Consider the following 17,031-nt stretch of genomic DNA (forward strand, 5'->3'; position numbering starts at 1 on the left):
AACATTGAGACCATAGGCTTACCTGCTTCCTTCTACATTGTGAGAACTACTGGTCAGAAGTGAGTAGTTCTGTGCTAGCTGACAGCTGTGACCTCCAGAGATGGACACTGAATGGAGCCTGGATGTCTTGATGAGTCTCATACCATAGTAGCACATGGCAAGACAAGCTGTGGCTCTCCAGCGCTTTACCATTCCCATCCTGAAGCCTGATCTAGTAGCAGCTCAGTTTCAACTCTTTGTAGATTAAGGAGGGGCTGTTGAGAGTGGGCATGGGGAGGCTAACCTTCACAAATCAATTTGCTTTCTGTTCCCATGCTAAGTACTTAGGGCTTCTTTGAAGTAGACAGTCTGAGACACTTAGAATAGCCTGTATAGCCCAGAGTAGACCAGAGTCCAAGGATTCCTCTAAAATTGCTTGGCCTGGGTGGCAGAGGATGTTTTCTTGTCCATGATGACCCTGGAATCAGCCTGATCTGCTGCTCAATCTCACAACAGAACTAATATGCTTCTTGGGGTGAAGGAACCACAGTGCCACTTGCCCCCTTAAGCACCTGGTGGTTCGTGAGGCCCCAAGTGTTCATAACACTTGATGGTTTCTTCATTTCCTGATCCTTGATTCTCTAAACTTTTATAGAAATGATCACTAAGAAAGAGAAAGCGTGAGTATTCTGCTGAGCACACTGTGCTCTCTGCAGATGTTTTGTGATTTTGATTGGTGATTGTCAGTATTCCAGCTAGCAACAAAGTGGATAAGAGAGAAATAGTGAGGAATGGAGTGAGATCAGAAAGTCTCTCTTAAAGTAAAAAATTTAGTGCTTTAAAAAAATTGCTGGCCGGGCACGGTGGCTCAAGCCTGTAATCCCAGCACTTTGGGAGGCCGAGACGGGCGGATCACTAGGTCAGGAGATCGAGACCATCCTGGCTAACACGGTGAAACCCCGTCTCTACTAAAAATACAAAAACTAGCTGGGCGAGGTGGCGGGCGCCTGTAGTCTCAGCTACTCGGGAGGCTGAGGTAGGAGAATGGCGTAAACCCGGGAGACGGAGCTTGCAGTGAGCTGAGATCCGGCCACTGCACTCCAGTCCAGGCGACAGAGCAAGACTCCGCCTCAAAAAAAAAAAAAAAAAAAAAATTGCTATGGATATAGAAATCTTTTCAGAAATGTTTGTCCTAACTCATAATGAGACAGACTGGTAATTATTTTTTTTAATCTTCATTGAAACTCCATATATATTGAAAGCAAAATATTTTGTTTTAGAATCATAAAAGCAATACATGTTTATTTTGGAAATTGTAGGGAAATAGGAAGAAAAAAATAAACTGTATCCTATAAGCATTTTACATTTCCCTTAAGTATGTTTTTATACTTACAACATACACTTTTAAAAAAAAAAGGTCCTTCGAAATACTGCTTTGTCATTTTCTATGTATACCATGAGCATTCCCTAATATATTAAATATTATTTGAAGGCATGATTTTACTAAATTGTATTCTGCTTTAATGAGGTAACAAAACTTATTTACCTAGTTCCCTTTTGTTAGACATTTACTTCGATTTCTTCCAAATTTTCAGTATTATATAGCATTCTAAGATAAACTTGTACCCAAATATCACATCTCTGATTATTGTCTTAGAATCCTAGAAATGAATTTAAATTAAAAGTTTGGGTTAAAAAGAATAGATTTAAAAAAAAGAAGGATCAAGCTATTGGCACACACTGTCAAATTTCCGTAAAGTATGTTTCAATTTACGTTTCCACTATTAGATAGAAAGAATGAATATTTCACCTTACTGTCTCCAAAACTATTTCCATATGCATTTAAAAAAATCGTTGCCCCAGGACTTTGGAATAGTACTGTATGACATAAGCAAGAGCTTTTCTATCTGTGGGTTGCTTTTCTAAAGGAATCCTGAGACTTTTATTGTTAAAAGAATTCTGGACCAAGGTATTGTGGGATGTAATGGGGTTTCTCTTCCAATTATCTGATCAATCTTTTATTCTTTAATTCATAGTACGCCCCACCTTTTTCTTCTTTTTCTCCTTTTTCCTTTTTGCCTTTGTTAGATGCCTAGTGCCTCCTCAGTACCAAGCGTTACTAGTACCAGCTCACATTCCTTTCCTTATTTGGAAAGAGGACTCACTTTCTTGTTCATTACCGACACCCACTTCCCCTTTCTCTCCACTTTCTTTTACGTTCCCACCCTTTCTAAAAAAATCAAATGTTTGGCCAACCGGGATTAGTTTAGATTGTATGACCCGACCCCAGCTAATGGGGAAAGGGTACAGGGGCAGGTCCTGCATCAGGAATAAAGTCTCTCATGCCCTTTGTTCAGATGTGCTCTCATGGCAACTGGCCAAGGAGGCAGCCCTCTGCGCAGAAGTAAAATTGTTTTGCTAAGAATCTTTTGTTCAAGTGTTCCATTTCCTTAGGATTTTGAGCATTATTCCTAAAGTATTAAAGGTTAGTATGTGGCAACTCAGCTTTATTCTCAACAGCAGATAAGCTAGCTTCATGCTGAAGTCAGCACTTTACCCATTTTTCAAGGGAAAGCAAAGAATTGAGACAAGGCCAAGGGCTGATTTCCATTTACATCCTCTTGGGCTGATCCCTAATGGTGGCCCTCAGGCTGCCAAACATCCTATCACAACAGGACAAAGCTGCAGTTCCCTTCCACTGCCTGGAAAGACAATCCTTTTAATTTATATCAGTGCCTGTATTACCAGCTCTTTCGGTGCATGGTAACTGGGTTTTTGTTTTCTCTTCTCTGCTTAAGTGTCACTACTCTGCTCATGTTTCCAGTGGCTCTCTAACGCCTTGTAGACCAACTTTAAGAGAACACCACGAACTCTTGCTGATCGTTTTTTTACCTCCTAACCAGTAAATTGGTGGTTTTCAATCCTGCCTGTGCATTAAATCACTTAATTTTTTTTTTTTAAGCTAAGCTTTTAAAAACAAACTCCTAGGCTCCATCCCCAGGCCAATTAAATCTGAATCTAGGCATGAAGCCCAAGAGTATGTATTTTTTAAAAAATTTCCCAGGTGATTCCAAATGTCCAATGAGGATTGAGATTCACTGCACTGGCACAATGGGGCTAATCACTGATGTGGATAAGAATCTGGTTTGGGCTCAGGCATGACACCTGAATGTTCTCAGGTACACAATGCATTTCTTTCTGTTCCTCAGGATAATTAGCTGTGACAATCGAAACATAGGAAAGAAATCCTGAAAGCACATTCATCTTTTGAGATTTAGTTAAGGGCTCCCGAGGTTGCTAGAAATCAGTCTGATATTGATAAGTTCACTTCATAAATACCTTGTGGGGAAAATCTCACTCATTATAAGTTCCCCTAAGCCTCTGTTGAAAGGAATTGTGCAGGTGGTATGAGACTCCAGTTTTCTTCTGCGTAGACCCTTGTGTGAAGCCCTGCACTTTGGGCAGAGTAATACAGAAGTAAAAGACAAAGTCCCAATCTCTAAGTTTGATTCATAGACTGAGATGCCCCTCCTGGAAGGCACAAGAGGATGTTAATAGGCCTTAAAGTGGGTACACAGCTGTCACAGAGCCGCTTCATGTTCGAGATGACCCAGCCCAGTGTGTTTAGTCTGAAAAGTGTTAAGCAGGGAAAGGATGTGGCTAATAAAACAGAAGGCACAATCTGTGAAGATGGATAGGCATTTGTGAAAGCTTAGAGTAATGTGTCTCTGGCTTATTAATGATTACTATAATAGCTATTACTCATCGAGAGCCTGCCATGTGTGGGGCAAGGTGCTGGGTGCCTTGTAGGCAGCTCTGCCATGTAAATGTTAACGCATTTCAAGGTGAAAATGTAAGTTAAGAGAGGTTGAGCTAGTTTTTCCAAGCTGCACAGCTAGAAAGCAGCAGCCAGTATCCAAGTAAGAGCTCCGTTGCATTAAAGTCAGGACCAAGGGAGTTTATCTGGATTAGAAGAGAGATGGAATTACGGATGTACCGATGGTCATGAGGTCAACTGGTCCAGTGGAGCTGGTTAGTAGGGAGTCTTGAAGTCACTAATTGACTTGGAAGGCATCCAACAGCCACTGGAGACTGAAGAGCATTCTTCTTGAAGTACGTTATCTCTGCTTTCTGTGCAACACATTGGAGGAGGGGGAGAGCTGAAGGAACAGACAAGCAAAAAAGATAGTGTGTTTATAGATGGGAAGGACCCAAGAGACGCAAGAAACAGCGTTTGTCTATTCATGTATTAACAAAATCTTTTTTTTTTTTTTTAATTTGAGACAGAGTCCCCCTCTGTCACCCAGGCTGGAGTGCAGTGGCTTGATCTTGGCTCACTGCAACCTCCACCTCCCGTGTTCATGCGATTCTCATGCCTCAGCCTCCCAAGTAGCTGAAACTACAGGCGTGCACCACCACATCTGGCTAATTTTTTGACATTTTTAGAAGAGATGGAGCTTCACCAAGTTGGCTAGGTTGTTCTCAAACTCCTGACCTTAAGTGATCCATCCACCTCAGCCTCCCAATGTGCTAAGATTACGGGCATAAGCCACTGTGCCCAACCAAGGAAATTTTTATTTAAGATTGTATAGGCACCTTTCTTATACCAGGTATCATGCTCAGCCCTGGGGATACATTATCAGCACTAGATATTTTCCTTTTTTTTTTTTTTTTTTTTTTTGAGATGGAGTCTCACTCTGTCGCCCAGGCTGGAGTGCAGTGGCACAAACTCGGCTCACTGCAAGCTTTGCCTCCCGGGTTCAGGCCATTCTCCTGCCTCTGCCTCCGGAGTAGCTGGGACTACAGGCGCCTGCCACCAAGCCCGGCTACATTTTTTATATTTTTTAGTAGAGACAGGGTTTCACTGTGTTAGCCAGGATAGTCTCAATCTCCTGACCTCATGATCTGCCTGCCTCGGCCTCCCAAAGTGCTAGGATTACAGGCGTGAGCCACTGCGCCCAGCCAGCACTAGATATTTTCAAGCACAGTACGAGTCAAAAGGATAACATAATACATTTCCTTTAACCCATCATCCAATCCCAACAACTATCAACATTTTTCTGATCTTTGTTTTATTACTCCTCCCCACCTTTTTTTCTTTTTTTCCTGGAGTAACTTAAAGCAAACTCCAGACAGTATATTATTTCACCTGTTAAAGAATGTGTCTCTAACAGATAAATTCTTCATTATGTGTCTCTAATGATAAGGTGAGTTTGGGCGTGGCAGTTTTTGCTAATCCATGACTTTGAATTTTAAGTTTAATTTTTAAAAGTTTGTTTATACCTCAAAAGAAAATGTGGACCTATAAGTTAGTTCTCACCAGTTGTTGATGGAACCCCACTTATAACATTAGCGAGTTTTGCAATTTTTTTGTTGTTATTGAGACAAAGTCTGGCCTATCACCGAGGCTGGAGTGCAGTGGTGCCATCTTGGCTCACTCCAACCTCTACCTCCCAGGCTTTCAAGGCTTCCTCCCAGCTCAGCCTCCTGAGTAGCTGGGACTGCAGGTGTGCGCCACTACACCTCGCTAATCTTTGTCTTTCTTGTGAAGGTGGTGTTTCACCATGTTGGCCAGGCTCGTCTGATGAGCTCAAGTGACCTGCCTGCCTTGGCTTCCCAAAGTGCTGGGATTACAGGCGTGAGCCACTGTGCCCGGCCAGGTTTTGCTGATTTTAAAACGTGTTTTTTCTCTCCTCTTCATCTTTCTCTTTCTCTTATCAACAATGCTAGGAATAATAAAAGCTACCATACTAATTGCTTTACCTATGTGTGTATAAAATTCTTACACGATTCCAAAGAGGTAGGAATTATTTTCCCTATATTGCTGATGAAGAACATGAGGGCCATCAGTTTTTATAAAATTTCTGTGAAATCTGGGACTTGCTATGTGTCCTCCTTGCTACATGTGACTATGAAACTGTACCCTTTCTACAATGCCCAGGTGTCAAAAGCATGTCTCCTTTACAGAGGCCGAACTTTACATTATTGGTGTATATGTAAAGAAAATAGAGGCCAGGCATGGTGGCTCACTCCGGTAATCCCAGCACTTTGGGAGGCCAAGGCGGGTGGATCACCTGCGGTCAGGAGTTTGAGGCCAACCTGGCCAACATAGCAAAACCACGACTCTACTAAAAATACAAAAAATCAGCCAGGCATGGTGGCGGGTGCCTGTAATCCCAGCTACTCGGGAGGCTGAAGCAGGAGAATCGATTGAACCCAGGAGGCGGAGATTGCAGTGAGCCAAGATCTTGCCATTGCACTCCAGCTTGGGCAACAAGAGCGAAACTCCATCTCAAGAAAAAGAAAAAGTAAAAGAAAATACTCTAGAGCAGAATTACAAATTCACGTGACTAGGGCGTCACTCAGCAAGGCACTTAACAATGGGGCAGGAAGTGGAGGTGGTAGGAAAGGGTGGGCTTATGGAACTAAACAGCTGGGACCTGCTAGAGTTGACAGTCTCTTTAGCACCTGAGGCAAGGAACCATTACTGCCAAAACTTTTTATTTTTCAAGAGAAATTGGAACTCTTTATTTTACTTGAAAGTTCCTGTTTTTTATAATACTCCCTGGGCCAAACAATATTCATCATGGACTTTCTAGCCTACTGGCTGCCTGTTCATGACTTCTGCTTTACAGCAACCTTCAAAATAAATTCTAGGTAAAAATATAGTGATACTGGACACTGTGCTTAGAGTTATTTTTTGTAATTTAATCAGCAGCATGTTCACACTACAGCTAATAGTTCACATGGAATATTGAAACTAAATGGTTTTTGTAATTTCCATATTTATGTGACAACTGTTTCTCTAGCCCTTTCTGATAGACAAAAGATCTCAAAAGACATGGCACCTAAAGAAGCATAAAATATTAAATGATATATTTTTACATAAAATATAAATACTGTATTCAAATATAAAATATGTGCCCACTTCTGGCAGAGTTATGAGGGTGTTCCCGGATGGGAATATAGTCACGGGTGGAGACTCTTCAGAGATCAGAGTACCCTAGAAAGGGCCGCCCATTCAATGAACATGGGACTCTACCAGAGTTCTGTTCACCTGAATTCATATCCCTGTTTCTTCTTATCATCTCCTGCCTCCTCTGCCCCCCTCACCCTCCTCTTCTGCCCTCCTTAACATCTACTCCCCACCAAACACATAAGTACACAGGTGCAGACAGACGCCACCCCCTTGGAAGTCAAGGCAGAGAGTGTGGGGCTGTTTCTTCGCAGCCCCCTGTGTGTGAGAACCTCTCTCTTGTCTCTTGGGCTCTGCCTCCTGTAATGTTAGGCTTTTCTATACCCTAAAGCCTCACATTCCATCAATTTCTCCTCTCTCTCACCCAGTCATCCAAGGCAGAGCCTCATTTACTATCTTAAGTATTTGGAATTTTTTTCTGATCAAGGAATGTCTCTCAGGTGTCACTGGTGCTCAGCCTTCTGTTAACAGTAGTGAACTCCATTCTGCATACTGGGAAAATAACCCCACAAATTCAGAAACACCGAAGAGGCATTTTGAGCATGATTTGATGACCTAGTTTTATTTTAAAATAGAAATAAACCATAGACTTTGCATATTAGAAACAATGCCTTCTTTTTATTTCAGTGAATTTCCCTGTGGTGGGCAGACTCATTCACATCATTCCATGGCCCTCTGGCCTACATTGAGCTTTGTTGTTGTTTTGTTTTGCTGGGTGTTTTTTAAGCTGTAGCATTTAAATATTGCAAGTTCTCTTTGGAGGATTTAGATAGGAAGGGCTGATTGGACTTGATTGAGCTTGATCGTGTGGTCAGTCTCTTTTAAAAATCTATATCTGTTCTTCATCCATCCTTGTCTTCCCAGTAACACAGGGTAAGCTTTGAAGAATAAAGTAAATCACAGAAACACTGCCCATCGTGGGCAGGAGAACGCTTGTTCCACTCAGGAATGATGGTGGGGTGGGAGGAGCCAGAGAACATAAACTTGAGACAGACTCATCTCCACCTCATTCCTTTATCTGAGCTACTTGCTCCTTGTTCTAAGTCTGGGGGAGAGAAAGAGAACATCTGCAGGCAGGATGGAGGAAAGTGGTGTGAAATGAAGGGCCACACACCTATTTGTTGGTTGGTATCAGGACCCACAGGGGCAAAGCAACAAAAAGAAGTACCGTCTGCTTTGAAAATTACCTTTCTGGCCAGGTGCCATGGCTCACATCTATAATCTCAGCACTTTGGGAGGCCGAGGCAGGCAGACCACTTAAGCTCAGGAGTTTGAGACATGCCTGGGTGACATAGGGAGACTCCATCTCTACAAAAAAATACAACAATTAGCCAGGTGTAGTGGCACATGCCTATAGTCCCAGCTCCTCGGGAGGCTGAGGTGGGAGGATCATCTGAGCCTAGGAGGTTGAGGCTGCAGTGAGTCATGATCATGCCACTGCACTCCATCACTAGAGTAAGACCCTATCTCAAAAAAAATAATAAATTGCCTTTCTGCCAATAAAGATGTTAGAAATTAAACTGAAAAAATTAGAAACAGGCCACAGAAACATTCAGATAAGAACTGAGTTGGATTACATCAAAACAAAATTTTCAAAATAGTTGAGTTGGAGAAGAGACATAAACAAAGATGGATAATTTTGTTTATTGTTCAAGGAAGGGAAATTTTAGAAAATTAAAATAATTGTGCCAGGCATGGTGGCTCACACCTGTAATCCCAGCACTTTGGGAGGCTGAGGCGGGCAGATCACGAGGTCAGGAGATCGAGACCATCCTGGCCAACACGGTAAAACCCCGTCTCTATTAAAAAAAAAATACAAAAAATGACCCAGGTATGGTGGCGGGCACCTGTAGTCCCAGCTACTCGAGAGGCTGAGGCAGGAGAATGGCGTGAACCTGGGATACGGAGCTTGCAGTGAGCCGAAATCGCACCACTGCCTTCCAGCCTGGGCAACAGAGCAAGACTCCGTCTCAAAACAACAACAACAACAAATAATAATAATAATAATTATTATTATTATTATTGTAGGCTCCCTTACCTCCAGCACAAATTCTGTTTGGAACAAGTATTATTGTTACATTAGTAAACTAGCGCTTCTCAAGGAACTGGAATATGCGATGCCTGGGAGAAGGTATTATATCCACACCTGTGTCTTTGTTTTGGGTAATGGGAAGTGTTGGCTGCAGCATTTACTGAGCCAAGTTTTGTTTGTCCTGTTTTTAGCATTTAATTCTGGCAGAGCCCCTCCCAAAGTCAGGGGAGGGAGAGAGATCCCCATGTCATTCTAATTGCTCGCATTCCTTTACAAATCCTCCAGAAATAGCCAAGCAGAAACCTGGAGTCCATGGTTTCCTTTTAGGTTGGGACCATTTGCTCCAGAGGGAAGGGCCATTGTGTTTGGTCTCTGGTAAGTTGCAGAGTCCTGGCTGAGGAAAGGGCCCTACCGAACAAATAGCAGAACCCATTTCTAGTTGATATTAATTAGATATAAGACACACGGGGCTGTTTGAATGTCAGGCTTGTGAGGAAGTAGCTCTTTTGCTTAGCAACCTGCAAAAGATCACAAAGCCAATGTTTAATATTAGTTACCATTATTGGGACTTTATATTAATGTATCTTTATCTCCAACACAGTTTTATTCATATGAGAATGAGCTTTGGGGTCTCATTTTATAGAGGAAGAAACAGGGTCAGAAGACTCAACTGAGTTGCTCACTCACGTAGCTAATTAGTCAAAGAACAATAATTTGAATCAAATTTTGTCTAGCTCCACAATTTATGTTCTTTTTAACCCAGAGACAAGGAAGAACTTACTGCCTATGATAGAATGGTAGTTGGTGGAGTTACAAAGCTATTTATCTGGGTCTCAGAGCACTTACAGCTCAACCACTGTGGAACTCTGGGGGACCTAACCTCTCCAAATCTTGGTTTGCCCATTCATAAAACAGAGGTCTAGACTCACTAAAGTTATTGTAAGATGCAAATGAGATGGCATGTTAATGTCCCTAACAGTTGTAGGTACAATAAAGCTATCTTTCCTTCTGTCTCACAGCTAGTGTTTTTTATTGATCACAGGCATCCTATGGCCCAGTTTGAAGTAATAAATTCCCAGTTCTTCATCATTAGGCATGTAATTTGCAGTGGATGCTCACTGCTTTTCTGTTTGGATCAAAAGACTTACCTTCCTTGAAAGTTTTTCTTTCCTAGCCAAAGATAAAACCCCGTAGTGAATTAAATATAATTGCTTTTCATCATTAATGGCAGCCCCTACTAACTCTTGAATTCCAGCTTTTCAGTGCAAATATGTATTGCATCTTCATTGTTGAGAAGAATCCGATTCCACCTTTGGAAGGCACTTCTTTGGAGATAAGAAGTTTCTTCCATAAATCCTGCTTTCACAAGGTTGAGACCCACTCACCACATTGCTGGTGGAAGATGGACTGGGCAGATTCAGAGATGTCAGTGTACTCTTCTGCTCTGATCATCTGAAAGGAATGCCTGGGTCAAAACCGAATTCCCTGGATTAGTCCTTTCAAAACAGAAAGTAAAAGATACTAGAAAGGCATAGTCTTTTTTGCTGTAAACTCCAGCTTAGGAAATATAGTAGTTTAGAGTCCACTACACGGACTGATCTATAGAGAGGTGCTATTTATAGGGATGTCAGAAAAAATACAGGATTAATTAATATTGATTGGGATATACTTATAGTAAAAAAGTATTCATTGTTTTCCTGAAATTCAAATTTAACTGGGCATCCTGTATTTTCTATATTTTTATTCATTGAATCTGGCATCCCTAGCCAGTTATTGGGTGCCTGCTATGCTGTGCAGCAAGTCAGAGAGGTAAGGCGCTAGGAAGTTTCCCCAGGATGGAGCTAAGAGCACGAGTTCTCGAATCTGACGACCTGAGTTCAAACTTAGCTTTGCTGCTTACCAGCTGTGTAGACTTGAGCAAGTTAATGATTTTTGCTAAACTTCGATTTCTTTGTCTCTGAAATGGGGATAGGAAGAGCACTTACTTCCTGGGATGATCATGAGGACCCCCTAAGTTCAGCAAATATTTGTTGAGCATTTACATGTGAATCAGCACTGTCCTCAGCTCATGTCCTGGTCACACAGTCTCTGCCACAGAGTAAGTGGTGATAGATTTACTAAGCAAAAACAAACAAAAAAAAACAAATGCAAGGTGGTGCTAAAGGCAAGTAAGAAGGAACACAGCACAGCGAAGGGTGGGGACACACTGTCTGAGCGTTTATTGTTCTGGTGAGATGACAATTAGCAGAGACACAGGTGCCATGGAGGACCGAACACAGTGCTGTCGGAGAGAAGCACAGAGGGGGGCAGCCAGCAGCCAGTGCTCAGGCTGTGGCTGGCAGGGAGTCTGCATGATGCACTTGGGGAACAAGAAAAGGCCACTAGAACTGATGAGTAAGAAGAGGTTGGTGGTGGCTGGCCAGAGACAGCATTGTGAAAGGTGGAAAGAGCATGAAGGGCTTAGAGGCCTTGGAATTTTATCCCGAGAGAGGATGAAAAATCACTGGAATTTTAAACAAAGGAAGAGCGTTGTCTGATATTCTTACTACTGGGGGAAGATAATGATGCATTGCCTGGGGGAAGTGCAGAGATGTATTTAGAGTCTCTTGCAAGAGAGGATAGTGGCTTAGGGGTAGTTAAAAGTGGAGGTTGGCAGCTGAAGCGGGCCCGGAAAGGCTGGAGAGCGCCAAGGCTTTCGGGTGTGAGGGCTCTGGTGCCCAGGGTAAGGCAGAAGTGCGACACCCACCGGTGGGCACTGCAGTGGCCGTGGCCTGGCAGAAGAATAGTGGCGGCAGTGGCCAGCTGGGGCCTGGGCTGGCAGACCAGGAGTACCCTCTGTCACTGAGTAATGTGAAAGGGCACAGCCTAGCATATGAGGACTATGTGGACCCTGGGCCAGACACCAGGAGTAACGGCTGCTGGGGGCCTGGCTGGACTGAGATCGGGAGAAGCTGCTCAGAGAGAGTAAGGAGCTGGTTGACCTGGCCCACGTGCACCCTACCAGCTGTGCTCCTAACGGCCTGAACTCCAACCTCCTGGTGACCCGGGCCTGGTGCTGGAAGGCTTGGGTTGCTAGTCTGTGGACCTCGCAGCCCATCTGGCCAGGCACCCCTGGTTGTCCATGTGGCTTGCCGGACACCTCTAGGGCTTGGGCCCCCCATCTCTGCACTAGGGCATGGCCCCAGCATTCCCACCCAGCCTGGGGACTCCCTGCCGTCGGCCTACCAGTTTGTCAGGAACTCCCAGTAGGGCCAGCTGTTGGTCATTCCCAGCGATCACCTGCCTCACATTGCGGAGCTGATGGAGCAGGCCACGGTGCCGCCCCTTTGCCCCCCCTGTACTTTCCAGGCGGCAGCCCCTGCACTACGCCCAGCAGTCGCAGCTCTTTTCGCTGCAGCACTTCCTGCAGCCACAGGAGTTCCTGTACCTGCAGCAGTGGGTGGCCCAGGCCCTGGAACTGCAAAGGAACGCCCAGCTGGAGTGGCTGAAGGCGCAGGAGTACCGGGCAGAGATGGAGGAGAAGGGTAGCAACCGGGCCTGGAGGCCACGGGCAAGGCAGGTCTGGCCACCACTGGCCCCGGGGTGCTGCTGCGGAAGCCCCCGGCCTGGCCGCCGGCCCTGCGAGCATCTACGGCAAGGCGGTGAGCCTGCCGCCATCGCCCCGCGCATCCCCCATGGCCTCCCTGAAGGCCAAGGTCATCCAGCAGCTGGAGGACGTGTCCAAGCCGCCTGCCTACGCCTACTCTGCTACCCCCAGCTCCTACCCCACCAGCCCGCCACCCCCATCCCCGCTGCCCACCCCGGGTATCACCGGCAAGGAAGAGGCCCCCGAGAATGTGTTCAAGAAGGAAGACCTGCCGCATTACCTTCCAGGCCTTGTTCTCAGATATGCCGCCCAGGTACCCGTTCCAAGCCCCGCCACCGCACTACGCGAGGCCCTACCCTTTCCTGGTGCAGCCCACAGCGGCCGCCAATGCGGATGGCCTGGCGCCTGATGTGCTGCTCCCAGCTGATGGGCCCAGATGCCTGACACTCTGGTGTGAAGACAAGTCCATCCGCCTATCTGCCTCCAAGATCCCAGAGCCGCTGCGGGAGGGCCTGGAGGAAGAGCCTCTGGCCGAGCGGGAGGCGAAGGTGGAGATGGAGGACATGGACGAGCACCCCACAGAGCTGCCACCTCTGGAGTTGCCGCTGCCACTGCCCGCCACGGAAACCATGGCTACCCTGAGCCCTGCAGGCGATTGCAGAGGTGGCCTGTCGGAGGCCCAGGCACTGAGTGCCACCGGGCAGGGCTGCACCGAGCCCTCCAAGTGCCCAGACTGCAGAGGGGCCTGAAGCACGCCTGGATTCCCTGGGCCAGACAGAACCCTGCACGGGCTCCCTGGACCTGGGATGGCAGCTGACACCCGAGACGCTGGTGGAGGCCAAGGAGGAGCCGGTGGAGGTGCCCGTGGCGGTGCCCGCGGCAGAGGCAGCGCCGGAGGAAGGCCTGGCCCAGGCGGCCCCGAGCGAGCCTCCGCCCATCCTGGAAATGTCAGACTGACGTGCCCGCCGGGGAGGGACAGTGCCTGAGACTGGAGCCCCAGGAGGCCGTGCCTGTGCCCAGCAGCACCTGATTACCTGGAAGAGGCAAGCTCTGAGCAGTTCCTGACCGGCCTGGAAGACCCACTGGCTGGCATGAACGCCCTGGAGGCAGCCGTGGAGCTGCCCCAGGCCAGGCCTCTGCACTCCCCAGGTGCTGCTGGAGTCCAGGCCTTGGAGAAGCTGGAAGATGCAGGGAGCCTTGTCTTGGAGCAGAGCTTCCTGCACGGCATCACCCTGCTGAGCGAACTGGAACTGGAGAGGAGGAGCCAGAAGGTGGGAGGTGCGGAGCGGGCCCTGGTGGCGCGACCCTCACTGGAGAGCCTGCTGGCAGCCTGCAGCCACATGCTGAGGGAGGTGCTGGATGGGCCCGTGGTGGGACCCGCTCAAGAACCTGCGGCTCCCACGGGAGCTGAAGCCCACAAGAAGTACAGCTGGATGCACAAGAAGGAGGAGCGGATGTACCCCATAAAGTCCTCCCTGGAGGACATGGACGCCCTGGAGCTGGACTTCCAGTTGCTGCCGGCCGAGGTCCAGCGCCAGTACAAGGAGAAGCAGCGCGAGCTGGTGAAGCTGCGGCGGCGTCGGGACTCCGAGGACAGGCACGAGGAGTCCCATGGAAGCTTGGCAGGTAGGCCACGGAAACAGACCCACGCCCCCAAGCGCCCTGTTGCCCCCTGCAAGAGGGAGAAGAGCTGCAACAGTAGCGGAAAGCTGAGCAGCAAGCCTCTGCTGACATCAGATGACTATGAGCTGGGAGCAGGAATAAGGAAGAGACACAAAGGGCCCGAGGAGGAACACAATGCCCTCACTGGAATAGGGAAAGCCAGGGGGAGGAACCAGACTTGGTATGAATGCGAGGCCTCGTCTGACTTCATAAGTCAAATAAAGATTAAGAAGAAGAAGATGGCCACCGACCAGGAACAGTTGGCAGGCAAGCTCAACAAAGGCCCTGTCCTTCACCAAGCAGGACAAGTTGAAGTCACCCTTCAAGTTTTCGGACAGTGCCGGGGGGAAATCGAAAACTGGCGGGGGCTGCAGCAGGTACTTAACTCCTTATGACAGCCTGCTGGGCAAGGACAGGAAGGTGCTGGCCAAGGGCCTCGACCTGTCTCTGAAATCTTCCAGAGAAGGTAAACACAAAAGGGCCGCCAAAGCCAGGAGGATAGGGGTGGGGTTCAAGGCCAGAGGCCAGCACAAGTCGGCCCATTCCGCGTTTGCCTCCGAGGTGAGCAGCTACTCTTACAATACACACTCAGAGGAAGAGGAAGAATTCCTGAAGGAGAGTGGCCCGCCCAAGGCCCCTCTAGCTAGATCCACACTGACGCCTTCCCTCCTGTGTGGCATGGTGGTGAAGAACAGCAAGGCAGCTGGCAGCCCCTAGCTGACTAAGAGGGCCTGGCGCCAATCTCTGAAACCCAAGCCAGCCACCAGCAGGAAGCGGCCATTTTGTTTGCTGCTTGGAGAGGCTGAGGTGCATTCCTCCTTCAGCGACTCTTCAGAGGACTCATTTGACTAAGGTTACTAGCTCCAGACACAAAATACTTTCCGTGTTTCCTAGCGAGAGAGTGCCTGCAAGTGAGCCAGAGGGAAGCGAGTGGGCACACGGGAGAGATGATGGGTGATGAGGCCGGTGCGGATGGCCGCAGGAAGGCCGCCATCTGGGTTCTTGGCAGTGTAGCCTGCTGTATCAGCCAAATTATTTTTATTTTTCTTTGATTTGTACTGTATCATTGTGATACTATTGCTGGCTAGCTCTTTTTGAGCTGTTATATGGACTGCTTCTGAGTCTGCATTTTTCTCCACTTTCCCTCCTCTCTGCCCTCCTCCCCCTACCCCGAGTTCCCTCCCGACCCCCATACTCACTCACCTTTTCTGCCCACCCAGAGACCCCAGGCTTGGGTCGGGCTCTCTTTGGGCATGGGCCCAGTGGGGGCTTCCCGAGAAACATTTTATAAATTGAATTCTGTCATGTGGGCGTGTGACTTGATGTTTGTACTGCGATTTTGGTAATACCAAGCTTTAAAACATATTGAGTTCATTTTTAACGACAACAACGAAAAAGTGGAGGTGATAGAAATGGTTGAAATTCCTGGGGAGTAGGTATTGATAAAGAGGTCAAAGGCTCACAAAGGCACTCTTTTTAAAGCCTGTTTTAATATACTCATGTAACTGTTTACCCAGATCAAAAATAGAACATACTAGTAACACGGAAGTGCCCCTTGTGCCCCTTTCATGTCACTGTCCATCCAACCATGGTTAATACATCTCCAGACTTCTAAAAGCATAGATTATCTTTGATTCCTTTTGAACTTGATACAAATGGAATCTCACGGAATATGCTCTTTTCTGTTTTTTTTTTTTTTTTTTTTTGCTTTATATTATGATTGTAAGATTTAAATACATTGTTCTTTTTATTGCTGCAAAATAGTTGATTGTGTGATGATATTGCCATTTATCCATTCTATGCATGAGCATTTGAGTGGTTACTGACTTTTGGTTAATAGTGTCACTATTAATATTCTAGCACATGTCTTTTGGTAAAAAAATAAAATTATATATATATAGCATATATGTATACACACACACATATATATATGCTTTTTTGGGGGAGTATATACTTAGTAGCGGAATATGAGAATTGTAAGAATGTTCAGTCGGTAGATACTGCCAGACAGATTTCCTGTTCGAACAGTTGTACCAACTGATACTCCAACCAGCAGTATATAAGAGTTTTGGTTGCACCGTATCTTTACCAACACTCGATGCTGTTTGTCAGCTTTTTCTTTATCCTTTATGCAAAAGGAAAACAAAATCTCAGGACCCCAAACTCACATTGCCAAAGGGAAAAGTTATGCTTGGAAACTGAGTCTTGTAAAAAGCTGCCTTTCCTTTTGTTACTAGACACATAGCTGCAAGAAGGAAGGCCTCATGTCTCCCAAGGGGGCCTCCCTCACCCTGACAATGTAAATTAACAGCTCTTCACAGGTACAAGACCACAGAAGACTAGAAATCACCCCCACCTACTCCCCCCCCCACCCTAAGATAAGGTCATATTTATCATCTTTCCCTACTGTATGTTTACTTTATCTTATGTAAAGTGCAGATCTACTGAGCGCCAGACAAATACATAGTTGACTGTTCCCTCTACCCCACTTTTTTGCGCAACATGTGATACCCTCCCTCTTTTTTTTCCTTTCCCCTTTCTTCCCCCTCTTGCCCCTTTTCTCCTTTAAATATTGAAGCCCTAAAAACCCTCCCTGGAAAAAGTGCAAGCCACATAGCCTACTGTGACTTGCATCTCTTTCCCAGGCATTTCCTCAACCTTGGCAAAATAAACCTCTAAACTGATTGAGACCTGTCTCAGATACTTTTTTGATTTCCAAATATATTTAACTATTGCAGTCACTGCTTCCATGGGTTAAGCTTCAGATTTTAAGCAGGGTTTCTTTGTCTTTCTTTT

General features: G+C 46.3%; 1 protein-coding gene across 1 annotated transcript in view; it reads left to right on the forward strand.

Annotated features, from left to right (window-relative positions):
* Window positions 1–17,031, forward strand: part of TBC1D9 (TBC1 domain family member 9) — a 136,225-nt gene that overhangs the window by 99,680 nt on the left and 19,514 nt on the right. The gene's annotated exons all lie outside the window — the stretch shown is intronic.

Source organism: Piliocolobus tephrosceles, chromosome 3 (assembly GCF_002776525.5).
Source record: "Piliocolobus tephrosceles isolate RC106 chromosome 3, ASM277652v3, whole genome shotgun sequence".
Classification (NCBI taxonomy): domain Eukaryota; kingdom Metazoa; phylum Chordata; class Mammalia; order Primates; family Cercopithecidae; genus Piliocolobus; species Piliocolobus tephrosceles.